The 21,724-nt window shown below is 40.3% G+C and overlaps 1 long non-coding RNA gene across 1 annotated transcript in view; it reads right to left on the bottom strand.

Annotated features, from left to right (window-relative positions):
- Window positions 1-2,065: 2,065 nt before the first annotated feature.
- The window catches only part of LOC128251157 (uncharacterized), a 43,153-nt gene continuing 23,494 nt past the window's right edge, over window positions 2,066-21,724 (bottom strand). The window contains exons 2-3 of the long non-coding RNA XR_008267002.2: window positions 3,802-3,910; window positions 2,066-2,186 (exon numbers count right to left, since the gene is read on the bottom strand). This is a non-coding gene — a long non-coding RNA (uncharacterized LOC128251157). The remainder of the gene's footprint in view (window positions 2,187-3,801; window positions 3,911-21,724) is intronic.

The following is a 21,724-nucleotide window of genomic DNA, read 5'->3' as shown; positions in this document are numbered from 1 at the left end:
TCATTTATAGAAGAGCATGTTTGCAAAATAACTAAATTTAAGACATGAGCACAACAATGAACAAAGATTGCACATTCATATTTCTCTCTTACTTTTCACTGCAACCCACTTAATTGTCCTGCCATTGTAGTGGTACCATCATAGGTTTGTGCAATTAATTTGTTTCCACACTTCTGTGTTTCAATGCATTTAAAAATATGTTCAGATATGGCATTTGCTGAACGATCTGTGCTAACATCATTAAAACTGATTTAATGAGTTTGTAGCCCATTAATTTGATATAATGTTCAGTCATCAGGTGGCAGCAAAAGAAAGAAGTTCCAGCATGCAAAAAAATCTGGTGTTGGTCAAGCACCAAAGGAAGAAAATGCATGAAAAGGCATAGAACGCTCCATGAAGCAAAGAAAAATGCATTGATAAGAGGTGGTTTGTGCACCCTAGAAACCAATGAAGAAAACGCACGACAAAACACGCAAACAGTTTTTTGCCGGATGAGAAAAGGTTTGAGAAAAGACATTCTACGAGAAAAACCCACATATGTTATATGTTGTGTAAAGTGTCGTTTTATGTTGAGTGAATGCACGTGAATGAATGAAATATAACAATATAGGCATGTACAAATATAACACAGCAAACAATGCAACATAGTGAAATAAATGCAAAGAAATGTGCAGCAAAACAGGGTGAAAAAATGCAAGCAATATGTAATGCAAAATGTGAAAAAATGGAAAGCAACAAAAAGGTGATAAAGTCTGTGAAGAAAAATCTATACAGTCTTAAAACAAAGTGAAAGAAAAGGACATAACTGTGTCAGTTATGAGAAAGTTTGTACACCATCTTTGAGCAGAAAAGTTCTCCCTGGAACAAAGAATGGTGCAAAAATGTCTGAAGGTGAAAAATGCGAAACTGGAGTTGAGTCCATGGCTTCCATCGGAAAAGGCTGAAATTTCTTTAATCAAAGGTCATCAGTGTAGCGAAGGGAGTTACCACTGTAGTGAAGGTACTAGGTCATTAGTATAGCGTGTTCTTTAGTCAAGGGTCACCACTTTATAATGAGTTTTTAGCCCACTAATTTTACATAATGTTCGGTCATCAGTTTAGTGGTGGTACCGCCAGTATGGTGAGTTCACTATCTTAGTAGCTTGTTGCTATAACACAATAGAATGTCTACAGCCTGGTTGACTAGTGTAGGGGGGTATGAGAATACCACCAGCTTAACGTTGTCAGTTGGTTATTAGTTTAACAAAAGTTGTTCTCAGATCGGGTTGACTCCATAGCCATTGGTTGAACAGACGATGTTGGCAATAGTACTTGTTGATAGAAGTGTGTGGCAGACAGTCATCAACTGTGTTCATGTGTTCGATAGCTGTGCGGTGATATACAACAACTCGACTTTTAAGATTATAAAGTTTATTGTAGTAGTGGGTTAGGTACACATTATTGAAGAAGTGAGCGGTGTTCTTATAGAGATGTCTAGTGTGATAGCAGTTCATGAATGTGTGTGGACATTGATGTACTTTCTATCAAGACCGAGGCTTGATAGAAATGTTTCTAGAAAATGTAAGAGATAACAACATTGAGTTTGGTCAAATCTGCTGACGCACATGGGTGAAGAATTGTTCTTGTGTGAGAGAGGCCAGTGCTAACACGATAAAGCAAAACTACCAGCCGGGAGTCCTTATGGAAGTGAAGGAAGGAACTCAAATGGACATGGCTGCAGCCACAGTATATAAGTGACAAACAGACATAGCAGAGAGAGCCTGTTCGGATGTAATAGAAGGAGCCTGTTTATTCGGCCAATCACAGATCAAATAGAGCTGTAAACTAACAGTGTCATTTGAGCCTACTTGAGATTAAAAATATATGTTTTAAGTTAATGCTAGTACAGACATGCTACACTGACAAATCATTATTTAATAACACAATCTTTTGTAACATAACATAAAACAGTTGACCGTTGAGAATATTAGCCTACTTCAGTTCATTTTCTATTTCATCAACATATCATTTTGAACTGCATTGATTAAGTCATTTTGAATTCTGTGTGAGAGACTTGAGGAAACAGAAGCTGTATAAAGATGACTCACCAATTTTTCGTCATATTTTCTGATTAAATATAAGAGTTCTTTATAATTTCTGTGATCATTGGATTCTTCAGATTCAAAATGACCCTGAAATGTTAATTCCTGGGGACCAAAAAAAATAACCAAATCAATCGCTGCAGAATGGATCTATTTCTTCTAACTTTTTCATTGTGTTGTACGCTCTGTTTTTTTATACACATCCAATTGCAAGTCTATCCAAATAAAATCTATCATCCATTTTATGTCTTTGAGAATGTCTATGTTTTAGTATGGCCATATGTAGATTATTTAAGCCATCGTCACCTTTATTAATTCAAACAGCTTTTTCTGAACTAAATAACAAGCATGGCCATCAGAATAATTTATTTAGCATAGCACTCATTTCACCATTTTTTCCTTTCATATAGATTAGTTTGAAATTGGTAAATACATTTCTTGTTGGAACTTCCCAAATTAAGTAATTGTGGCGTTGGTTTACCATCGTTAATTGTTTCCTTTCAAAGTCTTTTATTGAAAAGATACTTTTCAATAACACACATTTCAGTCAGTTGGACTAATATTCCGTAAGTTCAAAAGATTTAATAAAAGAAATATGCACATGCTTGGTGGTGGGGAGGGCAAAAATTAGGTCCTAGTACTCTGAATGAGAGAACTGATCTGCCTGACAAAGAATTTTGAAAGGGTTTTATTAGTGCCTTTTGATTGGGGTCAAATGGTCAAATCCATTCAACCATGGTAGTCAGTCTTTAGCAACACCAATTACAAAGAACTGACAGAGAGAAGTATTAATATATAGAGAGAGGAGACCAAAGACAAGAACCTTCATTTATTTTTAACATTGCATGACTTCAAAGCTATTTTTAACAGGATGGGAAATGAGGTCAGGTGGAGCTGTTTTCAATAATTCAAGTAACGTTATATTTGTTTTGCATTTGACTGTCTTCTTCAAAACAAATTAACTCGTTACTTTCGTTTTCAATGATTTTGATAACTTTTCAACATAGTTACAAACAAATTACGTTCTTAAATTTATTTTTGATTCATATAAAAAAATAAATGGCCATGCAATGCATGACTTGCATAGCTGGAACACCACACACACACACACACACACACACACACATATATATATAGTTCAATGCTTCTGTATTTTTTATTTTAACAATTGCCAACGCTATCTGTTGGTTTGTTGTTTCCACCTCAACCACCAATGATAGAGATCAAGATTTGAACACCTAATGCACAGAAATGGAACAAATCTGCCAATCTATCAATCTGTAGTTTATTTATCATCCCTGAAAGGATGAATGACAAAGTTGACCTCATCAGGAATTGAACTCAGGAGGCAGAGAGTTGAGATAAATACCATAAAGTATTCTACCTGACACCCTAACTCACCACCTAATATTAGAGCATGAAGTAGAATGCTTTGGGATGTTTGTGTGAACTCTCAGCCTTCTGAGTTCAATTCCTCATAAGATCAATTTTGCCATTCATCTTTTCAGGGGCTGATCAATAAAGCACCAATATGGATTGATAGATTAGAAGAATTGCTGAAGGATTCCTTGTAGCATCTGTTCCATCTTTGTGTAATAGGTGTTCAAATCTTGTTTCTTATTACTGGTGGTTAGGGATGGAAACAGTGACACTTCTGTCAGATGTAACCAACAGATAGTACTGGCAGTTGTTAAATAGGAAAACAAATGATAACACTGACCTACAGAAATGTCAGCCGTTATTGTTTTATGAAATTTCTGGTGAATTCACAGTGGCAATAGTGAAATGGCAGACTTGGAAACATTACTTCCTTGAATTAAACGACATATCTGAAACAGATTTAGATTAAAATAACAAGGTGTATAACATTTACCATGTACATACAAAGCTGGAACAGCACTAACTATAATATTTTAAACTTCTGAGATAAAATAAGACAGTGTTCACTCAAAATGCCGAGAGATCACTAGACAAGGTATTTTGAGCTAATTTGGTGGTCTCAGTGATAAACACCTCCCAGATTTCTGTGTCTACTTGAGAATGGTTTGTACTATGAACACAATGGAAAGAGGCACCCTTGAATGCCTGGATGGCTCACTAGAAGTAATTGATAGCTTCTATGTAGGTGATGTAATTATCAAAGTAGTTGGTTCCTTTGAAAGTACAGTAGCCAGAGTAAGAACTGGTTCCAGGAGCTACTGCCACTATTGGCAACAAAGGTCTTTTGTCACAAAGTGAAAGGCAGATTGTATGATGCCTCTATCAGAAATGCAATGCTACATGGTAGTGAGACATGCATGTTGAATGCAAAGAAGACAGGGAAAGAAGTGATGCAAGCATGCTCTTTTGGAAACACATTGTAAGTGTGCATGAATGATATAGTATAAATGTTCTGAGTGAAAAGCTGGACATCAGAAGAATCACTTATAGTATGTAAGAAAGAAGACTATGCTAGTATGAGCATATGATACATATGGATGAGGGGAGCTGAATAAAGAAATGCCAATGTGGTTGGAGCTTCTGGAAAAGGAAGACCCAGAAACATATAGGACAAAGTGGTGAAGACTGACCGCAGGATCCTGAGCTTTATGGGGGAGATGACAAAGGACCAGGATGTCTGGTGATATGAGATTCTTCTCAAGAAGACTACTCACTTCTACAAAACTGACTTCTGGAAGCACTGTGTGTGTGTGTGTGTGTGTGTGTGTGTGTGTGTGTGTGTGTGTGTCTTAGAAGTTCATTTATATGGAACATTTTTGGGTGCATTCATAAAAAGCCCTTTATTCCAGTTACCGCTTATTATTCCCATCTTCCAGAGTAATTTTATGGTATGGTTACTGTCTGATGCCACTATAGTGTAGAATGAATATAGTGTACACTATAGTGTAGAATGAATATATTGGGTTGGTGCATAATTATTGTGGCTTTTTTTTCAATAAATTTTATTCAACAAAAACAATAACAACATTTAACAAAAGCATCTTTAAATGATTACTCCGGAGTATATTCACCATCTACTTCAATTACTGCTTCTCGTTTGCCTGGCAGACGGTCAGACTGTAATTTAAAGATGCTTTTGTAAAATATTGTTATTGTTTTTGTTGAATAAAATTTGTTGAAAAAAGCCACAATAATTATGCAGCAACCCAATAGTAATAACAAGAACTTTTGGATGGAAATTCATAAATCCTTTAATGCATTGCTACACACATTTCCACAAATCACATGTATTTTGTTGCTCTATTCCCCATCCATAAGATATAACAAATATGATTTGCAATATTCATGGATTTTGGGGGAACCATTAACATATATATTCATTTCTTTAGGCAAAAAGCTGCACAAGCGTTCTGGTTGTATCAAATGTTTAGCTAAGGAATATTTACCAATTTGCACCAATCAGAGAATTCTGTTGAATTTAAGGGCAGTTTCTGTGAATATTTTGACTTAACATACAAAGAGATATATAGAAACAATATGGAAGGGTGGATATCAGAAGTGATTTACTTTGCATTTAGATTTGTGCAAGTAGGCCTGTGTGGATAGGAAGAAGAAAAGAGAGAGAAGAAATAATATAAGGAGAGAAGAAAAGGAAAATGGTAATGTATTTCTTTCTTTTAATGTCAGTTTATATGTGCTGTGAGTGGAGAAAATTTGATTTAACCCTGATCCCGGCAGGGTGCTACAGTAATGGCTTTACAAGCTGTTAGAAGGGAGCAAATTTTTGTTTCGGATGTTATCAGTTCATGATTTCTGTTCAATCACCAGTCAAGGAAGAGAATGGAATTTATCTTGGTATCATTAAGTATTTCACATGGTCCCCAGCTGTTCTGTTAATCTTGTTCCTTAACAGAGTCTACTATTTGTTAGTGATGCTACTATATGTTTATTGAAGGTTTTATTTTTCCATAGAGCCAGTATATTTGTTTAGTATTATTTTCCTTGTATGTTCAATGATATAATAATAAAAACCATGTATAGTATTGTGCACATGGTTTATGCTGGGATCCTTGGTATTTACACTCCGTTATGCTAAAATTTCCTTGTAATAAATCCTCTTCTGTATATAAGGTTTCTTTTGTTTACTTCATTTAGAAGGTCCTTCTATTGTTTTGTTTATGCTAATAATGGTTAGTGTTTGTCTGTTTCATAATGCTTTGTTCCAGTCCAATGAAGGATTTTTTTATATTATGTCTACGAGATAAAACCACTTCAGAATGTCTATTAATTTTGTTTCCCTTGGAGAGAATAATCTCTAGTGATTCCTCAAAACAGAGGTTGCAGACCTGTGATGTTCCATCATATGGCTGGGCATTTTTTAATATACACCACTTAGTTGTGTGTTTCACCCCATTCCATCTTAGTCTCCAGATGAGGTTAGCTAAGGATGTGCAGTGACTTATTTTCATCTGAAAATGATGTAAGATGATTTCTTAGATGGTTTTTATCATGTCTGACATCTCACCAATGTAGACATATTTTAGTGCACCTGCCTTCACTTCACATTTATAAAATCACACTTCTTCTCAAGCAGTTGTTTTCAAATTTATTTGTTTTCCATCTGCAATTACATGTAGCTGTGTTGTTACCACTTTTGTTGTTTGCTTATATTGTACAGAATGGGTGTTTAACTTTGTGGTTTGGTTGCTATCAGAGATATCATTGCTATTTACCTTATTATTTTATTTTATTAAGCTTTTTGTTATTTAATTTATGTATATAATATTCTAGGTGATGAGATGTCACGTACACTAATTTCACCTTATGCTTGTTGAAGATTTTGTAATATTTACTGAATCTAGGAAAATGCCTGTCAAGAATGGAGAAGAATTCCTGTCCAATCCTAGATTTTATTTGCAATCTGAAGATTGGGTTAAACCAGATAATTTTGTCATTATTATTTTTCCATTTCTCTTAATGTATCTATTTGGTCTGTTATCATATGTTATTTCTGTTTCTACTACATAGCTGCTCTTTCTATCTATGTTTATTTTCCCCTCCCCTTGTATCCTCCTGTACTGCTTTATGCATCTTGTTTGATTCCTACTTTCCCGAGTGTTGTCTTTATGTTTTCCTATTTCAGTTTCAATCTCCTTCATTGTATTTTGTGGGTCCTTTGTTCCTGGATCAGTCCTAGCTTATCCTCCTAAATTTTTATCTTGGATGGGATATTGATCTGGTGCTACATTGTTTGGTTTATATTTTATCTTATTTCACACTAGCCAGTGCTGAGTCATGATATTCAATGTGTTCTTTGAATATCCTTCCACCAGCAGATAGTCTGAATATTGTTAGACACACTTTTTGGAATACTTCTGAACATAGGCACTGGATGATTAGAGCCCCAACTCATGTATTTTAAGTTTTCATTTTGTTTATGGAAAGGCTCAAAATTTCCTTTGTTGAGGTTAAGTTTCATGTCTAGGAAGTTTGCTACTCGATGATTTTTTGAATTGCTATTTCTAGGTCAAAATTTTTTAAGAATTAAAAAAGTTTTTTCTTATGCCTCTCCATTTCTATGTTACTACTTATTCTCTGTATAAATAGTGTGTTATCTCTATATAACACCCTCCCCCACTAAATTCAGGAACCAGGATTCTATCTGGGACAGTAAATATTTTTCAGCTATATCTGTTACTTGTACCGAATCACTTGACCCCATTGTTATGTAAAAACATTCTTCCCTTTCCAATCGAGTCCAAAGTTTGCCTCTATATCATTCAGCTATGATAGTAGTTGTATGATATTAAGGCTGCAATTTACTCACATGCAGCATCTTCAGAGCTTTGTCACTAATTTAATCCTTACCCAAATTGAAAACTGTTAACATCTTTGAAGAGGACTGGTCCCTAGCCACATTTTGGCATTAAAAAACTGAGATCTAATCCATTAGAAAAAGGCTTACATCAAAATTTGTAGCAACGTTATAGGAGATTAAGTAATGCCTCAAATCAAGTTTAGATCTAAGTAACTTTTTTTATTTTAAAAGCAAAATATATTTACCAGTGGTAGAAGAAAGCATGAGGAATTTCATAGTTTTGGTCCCATGCAACAAAAGTTTGTACCAAAAACGTTGTGGGGTAAAATATGAAAAAAATATAAGGCAAAAAATGAATTTAAGTATAATTAACTTTTTACTGAAAAAAAATTATATTTTAATTAAGCTTAAATGATAGAGCTCAGTTTGAGGAATTTCATGGTATGAATCTCATGCAATGAAGTTTTAAAAGAAAAAAAGTTATGAGTGCTTGTTTCTCAAATTTGAGGGTGATATTATAGTTCTATACTTTTTATGAATATAGTTCTATAAGGGGACTTTTAATATATGTCACCGGCATCATTGAGGTAATTTTCAATAAGGTAAAATCTTAGATTATTAATGGACACATTAATTAGCATGAAAGCGTACCTGGAAAGAAACATGTGTTACATGGAAAAATGTAAGCAAGAGAAGTAATATTCTTAAGATTATAAATCTGGAAACGTACAGGACAAGTTATTACATCTGGTAAAGTACAGAACAAGAAAATTTTGGCTTAAAATATTGCCGCTAAGGATAAAATTTGAATATTAAAAATCATTTGATTTTAATTTAAAAAGTAACATTATAATTAAAAAAGGTACCATCATTTTGTTGAAATATTGACATACTAGAGTACTTTAAAAAATGAGAGTCAGAAGTAGCATAATAGCTAAAGTTTTATGCAAAGTAGAATAGTATATATGGTAGGCAAATTCATTATGTAAAAAATAGGCATTGGGTCAAGACTAAAAATGTAAAGACTTGGCAATAACTTAGGCAATAACTCAAGCAAATTTTATTGTGAATTTGTTGTTATAGGTAGATTTTACTATAATATATAATTTTTGTATTATTTAATTTATTGTACTTATTATATACTAGTATTATGTTTTATAACCTATTTTCAAATTTCTAATAATTAATTGATAATTTAAAAAAATGAATATTTTTAAAGTGCAAAAAATATTTTGAGTTATTTTTTTATTTTTAATAGAAGTAACAAGTAATAACAAATGGAAGTAATAACTTATAATAAAATTTTTAGTTTAAATAAAAGCTAATATCATCTAAATCTAAGTATTTTATTTGAAACTTTATCCTTAGCTGCAGTATTTTAAGCAAAAATTTTCTTGTTCTGTACTTTACAAGATGTGATAACTTGTCCTGAACCTTCCTAAGTGTAATAACTTGTCCTGTACTTTTCCAGGTTTATAATTTAAGAATATTATTTCTCTTGCTCATATTTTTCCATGTAATTCTGTTATGATGTTCCAAGCTGCTAATGTTATATCTATTCCATCCCTGGTTAGGTTAGAGATACTTTTTGCGAAAAGTACCTTATTCAAAGCTACTGGGTTTATTGAAGGGTAGTAGTTCAATATATTCAATTGTATGAAGTTAGTCTGCTTTTTGTTCTCTAAGTTATGAAACTATGTAATTACCTATGTATTGGTAGACCATAGTTTGAGTTTATGTATTTTAATTTCAGTATTATTCTACCTATTATTGCTTTACTAATTCTGTTTATATCTGATTCAGAAAGTCATATTAGTCTTGTAGAGGGGTTATCCAGGAAATGTCTTTGTGGTCTTTTAGGCTTATTCTAGGTATTCTAGGTGTTCTAGGTGTATATGGTCTAGTCCTACCCTATATTCCTGACTTTTTGATAAATTCCAGTCCCTTCTTATTTATTCATGCTAATGTATAATATGATGTGTGCTCGTATTTACTGTGTAATTGTTTAGCTATTCTTTTATTCTTTTACATTTTTCAGTCATTTGACTGCGGCTGTGAAAAAGAGAGGTATTCAACTACGTAAAGAGTGGATCATTGCCACATGGAATGTCAGAGGACTCATCGTGGGGAAGCTAAATGTGATAACATCTGAGATGAAGAGATGCGGAGTGAGTGTCCTCGGGCTGTCGGAACACTGGTGGAATGGTCAGGGAAGATTCACAGCACAGAGTGGAGACATGGTCTTCTCAGGAAGGGAGACTGGTCAACATAATGGAGTGGGATTTGTGACGTCCAGAGAGGTGACCCCATCAGTCATGGGATACAATCCTGTCAATGACAGAATCGTCACCATACGGCTGAGGGGTCACCCTCTAAAGACTACACGCATCCAGGTTTATGCACCAATGAGTGAAGCAAGTGAAGAAGAAATGCAGGATTTCTATGATGTTGTTCAGCAGACACTGGACAATGTTCCACGGAGAGACGTCATTATCGTGATGCGAGATTGGAATGCCAAGGTGGGGAAGAGCATTACCAACAATTCGAGTGTGGGCCAACACGGGTTGGGGGAGCGGAATATAAGAGGACAGGATCTGGTTGACCTTTGTATCACCAACAACCTAGACATCGGTAACATCATCTTCCAGCATCACCTGAGAAGGATGTACACTTGGACCAGCCTAGGAGACCGGTTTGGAAACCAGATTGACTACATCATGATTCAAGGGCGATGGAGGTCGGCACTCATGAATGTAAGGACATGACCAGGGGCAGACTGCGGAAGCGATCATCAACTGCTGTGTGCAATGATTAAGATCCGGATGAGGTCACGGAAAAAGCAGACGGAAACAACACATTACGATGACACAAAGATCCCAGAGGCTTTCAGTGTCAAGAGGCAGAGTAGATTTCTACCGCTTTTCCAATCATACTATAATGGAGAGTGGAGATCAGATGCACTTTGGGAGAAAATGGTCAACATCACAAAGGAAGTTGCAAAGAGGAATATTCCTAAAAGACGGACTCTGAAGAGGCCGTGGCTATCAGACGACACACTAGACGTTGCAAGAAGAAGGAGGAAAACGAAAGTAAGTGGAAATCATCAGGAATGGAGAGAACTTGACAAGCAGCACAACAGACAGGTACTAGAGGACAAGAGGAACCATCTGAAGCGGATATGTCTGGAGGCGGAAGATGCGTCGCAGAAAGGTGACATCAAGTCTGTTTTTCATTTGGTGAAGGAATTGAGTAGAAAGAGGAAGTGGACTCCACATAGTGATGTCATCAACTATAAAGAAGGTAACATCCTGACAGAGGAAGAGGACATCAAAGCTAGGTGGAATACAGCACCGATTTGTACAGAAGGAGGCAGGAAGATCTCCCCGTTGCACTTGCTGTAGCCAAAGACAGAGAACCGGAAACACTCAAAGAAGAAGTGAGGCAGGCACTGTACCATACCAAGAATGGGAAGAGCCCTGGTGTGGATGAACTTCCCATCAAGGTATGAAGGCGATGGGAGATATTGGGATAGAACTGTTGTGGAGATTGTGTGTAAAGATCTGGAATGACGTGTGGTATGACATCAGTGTCTGGGGAGGCTGACCGGAAGGGCGAGTCGACCGGAAGGGCGAGTCGACCGGAAGGGCGAGTCGACCGGAAGGGGGAGAAGGGAAGAGGGAGCCTCGATCGGGATTCGTGCCCTTTTCGAAAGGGGTTGTGGTCAGGACAAGACGTGTTAAGCGACGGTCTAGGTTTGGGAGAGGCAGCTGCTATTCCTGGTGTACTTTGGGTCGGGGCAAGCTTCAAGGATTGGATACCGCAAGACAGACTCGCAGTCGAGGAAAGGAAAACCGAGGTAAGGCGATTACATCTACTCGTACGCACACACCACAAGCTATTTCGGCCCCACGTGCAGAAATTCGCCGCGATGGCAGCCACCAAGATTAGGATCGCCAGCGATGTGATCAGGCCTTTTAATGGCAAAGGAGATGTGATGGCTTGGATACGAAAAATTAGGCTCGTTGCCAAGCTGCAAGGAATAAGTGATGTGGCGAGTCGCATGGCTCTATACTTGGAAGGGAGCGCCCTGACCCTCTACCTAGAAATGGACGGGGAAGAAAGATTAAGTGCAGAGAACGTCGAACGGAGGTTGAGGGAAGCGTATACGGAGAGCGAGTACGCTGCCTTCGTAAAACTAGGAACGATTAGATGGGGAGGGGGGGGAGAACAGGTGGATGAGTACGCGGCGGAAGTGCGAAGACTGGCCACGCTGGCTGGGTTTATGGGAGAAGGCCTGGAGAGAGCGGCGCGGCTGGCGTTTGTAAATGGATTCCCCGACGACGTTGGGATCCGATTGCAGCAGTTGCCTGGCGGGAGAAAGATGGCGCTCAGCGAGCTAGTAGCGCAAGCTCGCGTGTTGACACAGCACGTCGGGCGGAAGCCGATAGCGATGGCGGCAACAGAGGGGCGTTCCGACAGACGACAGCCTGAGAACGGCGTGAGGAAGCCTACCGAGCAACGACAGCGGCCGTTCTCGGGCCGGTGTTTCAAATGTCAGGGGCCGCACATGGCGAGGGAATGCGCTGAATCGGGGCCCGTCTGCTATCGATGCAGGAAGACTGGGCACATCACCCGTGATTGCGACCAGGGAAACGACCGTGGGGAAGTTGCTGCCTCTCAAACTTTCCCCGCAACCAAGTAAAGGCGCTTGTGGAGGCGCTGCCCGTGGTCGAAGTCGAGGTCGAGGGGAAGAAGTTCAAGGCCCTCGTGGACACGGGTTGCACGACTACCATCGTGACGCCAAGGGTGGCGAAGAAATGGGATGGGACGAGTAGCGTCCGGGCGGTCGACGGTAGAGAGATCCATTGCAGGGGCAGCTCCAGTCTGGAGATAGCGTTACCGAGCGCGGCGCTGAGGCTATGGGTGATCGTGATCGACTATGTGATAGACGGGGTTGATGTCGTGTTGGGGATGGACGCCATCAACCGTCTTGGTGGCGTTAGGATTGCAGGAGATGAGGTCACGTTCGGAAGCGTGGGGGCATCGTGCGCCGTGAGTCGGGACCGCCAGGGAGAGCAGAGCCCCGTCGAGGACAGCGCCGCTTACACCATCGAAGACAAAGATTTTCAGGCAGCGTTTGATGGTCGGAGGTGGACGATAGAGTGGCGATGGAAGGACGATCCCCCACTACTAAAGAACAGGGTGAGCTGCTACCAGCATACGTTGAAAGGTCACGCCGGCGTCGAGTTCGACGAGGAGGTAGAGAGATGGATCAAGGAAGGAGTCCTTGTCCCGTGGAAAGAGGAGGTGGTGAGTGGAGTGCTGCCTCTGATGGCGGTGGTGCAGCCGACGAAAGGAAAAGTCAGACCGGTGCTGGACTTTAGGGAACTGAACGACCATATATCGTGCCACACGGGAAGCGAGGCAACAGACGTTTGCGGTGAGACATTACGTGTGTGGAGACAGTCGACCAAGGCAGCGACGATCGTCGACTTGAAGTCGGCATATTTGCAGCTCCGTGTGAGTGACAAGCTGTGGCGATACCAGCTGGTGCGGTACAAGGGCCGGATGTACTGTTTAACCAGGCTGGGTTTCGGGTTGAATTCCGCTCCGAAAATTATGGCGATGGTGCTCAAGTCCGTCCTAGGGAAAGAGGAGAGGATAAGGAAGGCCACCAGTTCCTACATCGACGACATTTTAGTTGACGAGACTGTAGTGCCGGCCACCGAGGTACTGAGACACCTGGAGAGTTTCGGGCTGATTGCGAAGCCGCCTGAGTCGATGGTGGGAGGAGCTGCGCTGGGGCTGAAGCTACAAAAAGACAGGTCGGGCGAGCTGGTGTTCCGGAGAGGAAACGAGATCCCAGAGCTGAGTTCCAGCGTTAGCAGGAGAGAGTTGTTCTCGGTTTGTGGGAAGTTGATCGGACACTATCCGATCGCTCGTTGGTTGCGCATTGCATGTAGTTACATCAAGAGACGAGCAGAGGGGGAGAGTTGGAGTGACAAGGTAGGAGAGGCGACGGTGGCGATGATGCGGGAAATCCTGGAGAGAACGAGAGCGGAAGACCTGGTTAGAGGAAACTGGTATGTGCCCAAGACGGAGTGCGGGACGGTTTGGTGTGATGCTAGCAGTATAGCGATAGGGGTTGTGTTGGAGATCGAAGGTGCTGAGGTGGAGAATGCGGCCTGGCTACGGAAAGTGGACGACTTCAACCACATCAATGTCGCCGAACTAGATGCGGTGCTGAAAGGGGTGAACTTGGCCCTGAGATGGGGACTGCGCTCGATCGAGATCCGGATGGATTCGGCCACCGTGGTCGGCTGGGTAGGAACAGTAATTACCAGCGAGAAGAGAGTCCGGACGAAAGGTGCCGTGGAGATGTTGGTGAAACGCCGCCTAGGAGTTCTGGGAGAGCTGATCGCCGAGTTCGGACTGAAGCTGAACGTGGTTTTCGTGCCTTCGGAAAGAAACAGGGCGGACGCACTGACCAGGGTGAAAAGGGCGTGGCTGGAGGAACCGGAGGAAGCAAGGAAAGGGATAGCGGCAGCGTGTCGGCTGGGTGACTCCGAACTGAAGGAGCTACATACTATGCACCACTTGGGGGTGGATAGGACCCTGTATCTGGCGAAAATGGTTGATGCTGACGTCACTAGGAGAAACGTTAAGAAAGTGGTCGCGAAATGTGACAGATGCCAGTCCATTGACCCCGCCCCGGGTGGGCATGAGCAGGGGAACCTCTCAGTAGAGTGCAACTGGAGGAGACTGGCTGTGGATGTGACGCACTACCGTAAGGAAATGTATCTCAGCATGATCGACTGCGGGCCGGGCCGGCTGGCCATTTGGAGGGAGCTGAGGACAGGCATTGCCGATGAGATTGCCCGCATTCTGAACGAGATATTCTTGGAGAGGGGTCCTGTGGAAGAACTGCTAATGGACAACAGGGCGGCGTTTCGTTCAGAAGCGTTGGGAGAGATGCTTGACCGGTGGAAGGTGCGAAGATTATTTACAGCGGCGCATAGGCCGAGTGGCAACGGAATCGTTGAGAGGCACCATCGGACGATCAAGGCCATGGCTGAAAGGGGGCACATTTCGCCCCTGGAAGCGGTCTACTGGTACAACATGTCTCCCCGATCCGGACAAACAGAAGAGTCTGTGCCGCACAGAGCGGTGTTCAAATATGAATGGAGGCATCCCAGTAAGACGCCGGAGTTCTGCGAGGAAGAGAAGGGACCCGCCGGAGTGAAAGTAGGGGAGGAAGTTTGGGTCAAGCCGCCGAAGTCAAGCCGCCGAAGGCACGATGCACATCACAATGGGGCAGGGGAACAGTGACAGCGGTCAATTCCAGAAGCAATGTCTCTGTGGATGGAATGCCGCGTCAAGTGCTGGATCTGTGCAGGATAGCCACTTCGTCGGATGAAGAGTGCAATGGAAACGAGCCACCTAGCTTGAGAAGATCTCATCGTGTAGGGCACCCGCCCAGTTGGATGGCGGACTTCGAATTAGAGTAGGGGTGAACGTGATCTTTAAGATCAGCGTGGTGTGTGGTATGACGTCAGTGTCTAGAGAGGCTGACCGGAAGGGCGAGTCGACTGGAAGGGGAAAAAGGGCAGAGGGAGCCTCGATCGGGATTCGTGCCCTTTTCGAACGGGGTTGTGGTCAGGACAAGACGTGTTAAGCGACGGTCTAGGTTTGGGAGAGGCAGCTGCTATTCCTGGTGTACTTTGGGTCGGGGCAAGCTTCAAGGATTGGATACCGCAAGACAGACTCGCAGTCAAGGAAAGGAAAACCGAGGTAAGGCGATTACATCTACTCGTACGCACACACCACATGACATGGAGTGGCCGATTGACTGGTGTCGTGCAGTCTTCATACCAATACCAAAGAAAGGCAACCCACGCGAGTGCTCTAACCACCGAACCACCAGTCTTATTGTCCATGCAAGCAAGATCCTGCTGCGAATCATCGTAGGTAGACTGCAGCGGAAATATAGCAGTGTCATCGCTGAGGAACAAACCGGCTTCGTCAAGGGCAGGGGAACAAGGGAAGAGGTAGTCAACATCAGGATGAGGATCGAGAAGTTTAAGGAATGTAACATCCCACTTTACATGTGTTTCATCAACTACTCTAAGGCGGCTTTCGACTGTGTGAGACACAGCAAGCTGTGGGGTGTCATGAAGGACATGGGATTTCCTGAACACTTAGTCGCACTGTTGGCACAGCTATATCAAGATCAACAGTCATCTGTCAGGACGTCCGTTGATGACATTGAGTGGTTCGGCATTGAGAAGGGTGTCCAACAGGGATGTGTTCTGTCTCCATATCTGTACAACATCTATGCAGAAAACACCATAAGAGCAGTGAAGGAGAACTATGGTGGTGATGTGCAGATTGGCAGAGAAAGGCTGTGCAATCTGAGATATGCCAATGACACAACCCTCATAAGTAACAGCTAGGACGAATTGCTGCAGATGATACGCAAAGTGAAAGACATGAGGGCACAGAGGGACCTATTCCTGAATGTAAAGAAGACAAAGATCTTGGTGGTGGATAAGTATAGGACAGACCAGGAGGGCCTTCATCGTAGACGGAGAGATGATTCAGGAAGTGGATGATTTTGTGTACTTGAGATCCACAATCAGCACCAGTGGATCAAGCACACCAGAGATACAGAGAAGGTTCGCGATAGCTAGGCAAGTGGTACAAGATATGAGGAACACCTGGAAGAGTCGTGGCGTGTCAATGCTGCTGAAGATAAAGCTACTTCGGGCTGCCACTTTCTCTATTGCGACGTACAGCTGCGAGTCGTGGATAATGTTGAAGGCAGACGAGAAAAGAGTGAATGCTTTTGAAATGTGGTGTGACCGCAGAATCCTTAGAATGTTGTGGATGGAGAGAAGGACGAACAACTGGGTACTAGAAAAGCTCAGTTGCAAGATGACGCTTCGGCGAAACATCATGAAGTGGAAGCTATGGTTCTTTGGCTACGTCATGCGCTGGGATGGACTTGAGCGAATGATCATAACTGACAAGGTGAACGGCAGACGTAAAAGAGGCAGACCACCCACTTCTTAGCTGAAAGACATCGCAGGCACAGGGTTGTCTTTATTCTCAGCTGTCCATGGGGCAGAGGACAAGAGAAGGTGACAAGACATCATAATGACCATAGCATCACATAGTGTGACACCCGACTAGAGAGAGAGTGCTGGAGCACCGCCTTTAGTTGAGCAAATCGACTCCAGAGCTTATTCTATCAGTCTCTTTTGCCGAACTGCTAAATTATGGGGACGTAGACACACCAGCATCGGTTGTCAAGCGACGTTGGGGGGACAAACACAGACACACAAGCATATACACACACATATATATATATATATATATATATATATATATATATATATATATATATATATATATGTATATATGACAGACTTCTTTCAGTTTCCATCTACCAAATCCACTCACAAGGCTTTGGTCGGCCCAAGACTATAGTAGAAGACACTTGCCCAAGGTGCCATGCACTGGGACTGAACCCAGGACCATGTGGCTGGTAAGCAAGTACTTACCACACAGCCACTCTTGTGCCTATAAGATCATTATAGATACTAATATCAACATTATTAAGGATACCAGTTTTGACTGCCATTACCAGTATTTCTGAGGTATTTCTGAATGACCTGAGGAATTCATTGAGTATTCTTTGGATATTTTCTGAATTTGATATTCTTAATTATATTAAACAATTCCTCCTCAAAAGGTGCTAAAGCTCTGTTTGCTGGTGGGACTTGAACGCTTTCAGATTTTCTCTAAAATCCATATAGTTTTTGTTACTGTTGTTTTTTCTGTCAAATAGATATGCCCTCCATTCCATTCTTAAGGAACACACTTATGCTTTGAGTCATATATATATGTGTGTATATATGCACAAATGGTCACTTCACTCAATCTCTTCTACATAACCCTCCTTCCACCGATCATCTCTCCCATAAATATATTTTTTCTTGCTACCTGGAAGCATTTCACTTGTTAGCCATTTTTCATCCATTATTTTCCTATTCCCCCACATGTTACATTGATCATCTTCACCCACTGATCTATCAAATTACCTCATGCACTACACTTGCCACTCTCCCTCCCTACCACTCCAGCCACCTGCCCAACCACATGTCATAATGTGTATTTGTAAATATACAATTCTATGAATCGACAACACTATGTGAAAAACATGTAAAGCTCTTTAATCAGGTGCACACACATATATGCAAATACAAACTACTGAACGCACATAATTCAGGTATGTTTATGTCTGAATATGAGCATAAAATTCAAACTCAAACTTAATATTTATAAAATTCAAATTTAATGCAAGGGAGATAATTATTCAGGAGTTGTTCCTCTTTGAAATGCATATTGATTTGATTCCTCTAAAATCTCACATGACTTCACAGGGTTTTATTGTATTTTATTCGAGATAGGCACGAACACCAACGTTTTAAGGTACAGACTTGAATAACTGTTGAGAAATATCTCTCTCAACATGAAACCAATGGTAGTATGGTTACCCCACGAATAAAGAATATTTATTCACAAATGCAGTGTTAAGCACTCATTTTCACTGTTCAATATTAATGTATTAATGTTTCCAGTGTTTAAGAACAGCAGACAAGCATTAAATGCAAACTTAAATCAAAACAAACCATAGAAAAACAATAAGTAAGAACAGCATTAATAAATGTCCCTATTCCACTAAGAAAAGTTTACATCAAGCATCTCATCAATAAAACAGAAAACATCCTGGGAGAATCTACTGGGAGAATCTACTGGGGAGAATCTGGGAAGATATACATTTTTTTATAAAAGTACATCCAGCCATTGTTTTAGATCTTATAAAAATCCACCACATGTTAAAGACCTGGATAGGTTTGAAGATGACCTCATAAAATTAGTATAAAATGTCAAGTTCAACTGTAGATTCAACAGTTTCCAACCCAAACTACAAACATACCTTGAACCTTTTTAAAAATCACCAATACATTTATTACAGTATACAAAATAAAAAAATGTTTATGAGGTAAACAACCACACACATAAACTACTAATTTATATAGCTAAATATATGGGAAAAGAAACCCCACCACACATAACTTAATTGATGTCGAGGTAAAAAAAATCTAGCTATGAAACCTAAAAATCGAAGATAGAGTAGAACAACTGACATCACGAAAAGCACAGGTAACCTTGCAAAACCACAAGGAAACTTTTATACAAAATTCAAGCAGCAGATTAGTATTGCTAGTATTAGTAGTAAATCCATATTAACAGTCCATAACACCATTGAGACCTATTTTGTGTTTTACTGTCAGTTTTTACTGCTCGTTTAAACCCATTATATCATTGAATAGAGTCCATAGAGAATCTTTTTTTTTTTTTTGCATAATTAATTATTTTTGTCTTCCCTCCAGATCAAAAGTTAGGGAAAGAAATGAAGAAAGGACCAAGTTGAAGATCATGTTTTGGAGCTGAGAAGAAACAAAAGACAGGGAAATGTTGTTTCTTACACTCCCAAGAAGAAACATAAGGTTGTGAATAAACCATTTCTCAAATCTGTGAAGAGTTTCATGGTAAAGAAATTGACCTAGGTACCTTACCAAGGAGGAGAAGCTGGATATTCTTCCTGTACAAGCTAAATTTTGTTGTGAACATGTCATACTGCACAGTAATAAGAGACCTCAGTAAATGAAGAAGAATGCAGATGTCACAGACCGTACTGCAGATGTCCTTGGTTAAAGTAATAAGCTTTACAATGAAATCTGGACTGGATTTGTTGAAACTGGAGAAATTACAGAGCAGAAGGTGACTGGAAATTGAAATCCAAAGGCTTTGGTAGTTCCTAATCTTTATCTTGTGACTTCTGTAATCCAGAAATTTGTCAGAGATCATCAGGCGACTCACACTAGAATTATTGCTCAGGATGTGATGGACTGCTGTATTGAGAATGGTTTAATTGCTGTTGACTGTGGTGAACCAAAGCAAGTCCAAGCTGTCCTGCAATCTGTTCAAAGATTCCTTAAGTGAAAAGGATATCATCATGGAAAGAAGGAAGGAATGATGTGCTACAAGCTCCAAGCCAAGAACATTCGTAAGCAGGATCTCAGATTAGTTTCAACACAGTGAAGAAGTGACAAAGTGGATACATGGATGAAAGCTATATTCACAAGAACTATGCTTGACATGATGACAGTTTATATGATCTGAACGATGAGCAGAACCAACAAGTGAAAATGCAACACAAAGGAAAGCGATATAGTTTCATTGCAGCCATTATTGATGCTGGCTACACTGTGCCAGAAGCTCCTCGAAATGCAAATCAAATGGTTCATTTAATGAACAACATTCTGCATATCTTTGTAAGAGGAAACAAAAATGTTCAACCACAAGTATTTTGTTGAGTGGACAGAGAAGTTCTTTAAAGCGCTTGATGACCGAGGGATTAGTAACACTGTCAGTGTAATGGACAATGCCAAATGTCACTCTAGTCTCCCTGAATCAACACCAGAAGGATGGTGGAAGAAGACTCAAGTACAGGTGGCATATTGAGAACAAGAGATTCCATTCAAAGCAGGAGATCTGAATTGTGTGCTATAAGAAAACTGAGGGAGTACAACAAACTACACGTCTTTCCAGTCGTTTCTTCAATGGCAAGAAAAAAAGGTCATGAGGTCATCTTTTCTCCACCCCAGCATTCTGATTTGCAGCCAATCAAGCTAGTATCGGCCATTGTCAAGGGAGAAGTGGGAGGACACTACACTACAAACACTACTTTCCAGCAAGTGCTGGCATGACTATATGCATCATTTCAGAATCTGGAGACTGAAACAATCCAAGGATGCATTAACAAGGCTAATTCTCATCTGAACAAGCCTTATGAGCACATTAGAGCCATTGAAGACAATGAAGAGTCCAAAGATGAAGTCAGTGATGGTGAAAGTGATACTTCAGGCAGTCATGGGTAAGATAAAGATAAAATTATGCAAAATATTTAGCCAACTAAACCTAAGAACTACGAGTAAAACTAATCTTAAAAAGCTAATTTCATAAACATTAATATGAACCTTAACACAGGCAAATTTAAAGCCTACCATAAACCAAATGAGGACACCTCTTACATTGACATAGAACACCCACCATCAGTCATAAAACAATTAGCTAATAATATTAGCAGATACATTTCTAACCTATCCTCTGACAAAGCTACTTTGAAAAAGCTGTCCCATGCTACAAGAGTAGCATAAACTATATTGAACCAATTGTAGATAAACCAAGAAGACGCAAGCAGAGGAAAATTTTATGGTGCAATCCCCCATATAATACGAATGTAACCACTAAGAGAGGTAGAAAATTCCTAGAATTAATAGATAACCACTTCTGCCACTCACATAAGCACCATAAGATCTTCAATAGAAATATGGTTAAAGTTAGCTATAATTGCCTCACCAACATAGGGTTTATTATATTCAACCACAATAAAAATAACAATATTAGAAACACACCAACAACTGTAAATTTCCAAATGGTTGTCCCTGAACAACAGGTGTCTGGAGAAAGAACTGATGTACAAGACCAATATAACGGATTTGAACAGAGTAGCAAATGCATACTGGAATGAAGGGAAATACCTTCAAAGAAAGATATATGCGATATGTGGCCTCATTTAGAGCCCAAAACAAACAACACACAGCATCCCTATCTAATATTGTTTAGACACTGAGAGAGGCATGAGCAACTCTCAGATAACCCAGAGCATTATTGCTAAGGTCAACAAATGCAGTGGATGGGGCAACAAAGGCAAATTTTGCATCACTGAAAAATTAAACATTATTACATTAAA

The sequence above is a fragment of the Octopus bimaculoides genome, chromosome 28 (genome assembly GCF_046866305.1).
Source record: "Octopus bimaculoides isolate indiv1 chromosome 28, ASM4686630v1, whole genome shotgun sequence".
Lineage (NCBI taxonomy): Eukaryota > Metazoa > Mollusca > Cephalopoda > Octopoda > Octopodidae > Octopus > Octopus bimaculoides.
Note: the sequence above shows the minus strand (reverse complement) of the source record. Positions and strands in the feature narration are given on the sequence as shown.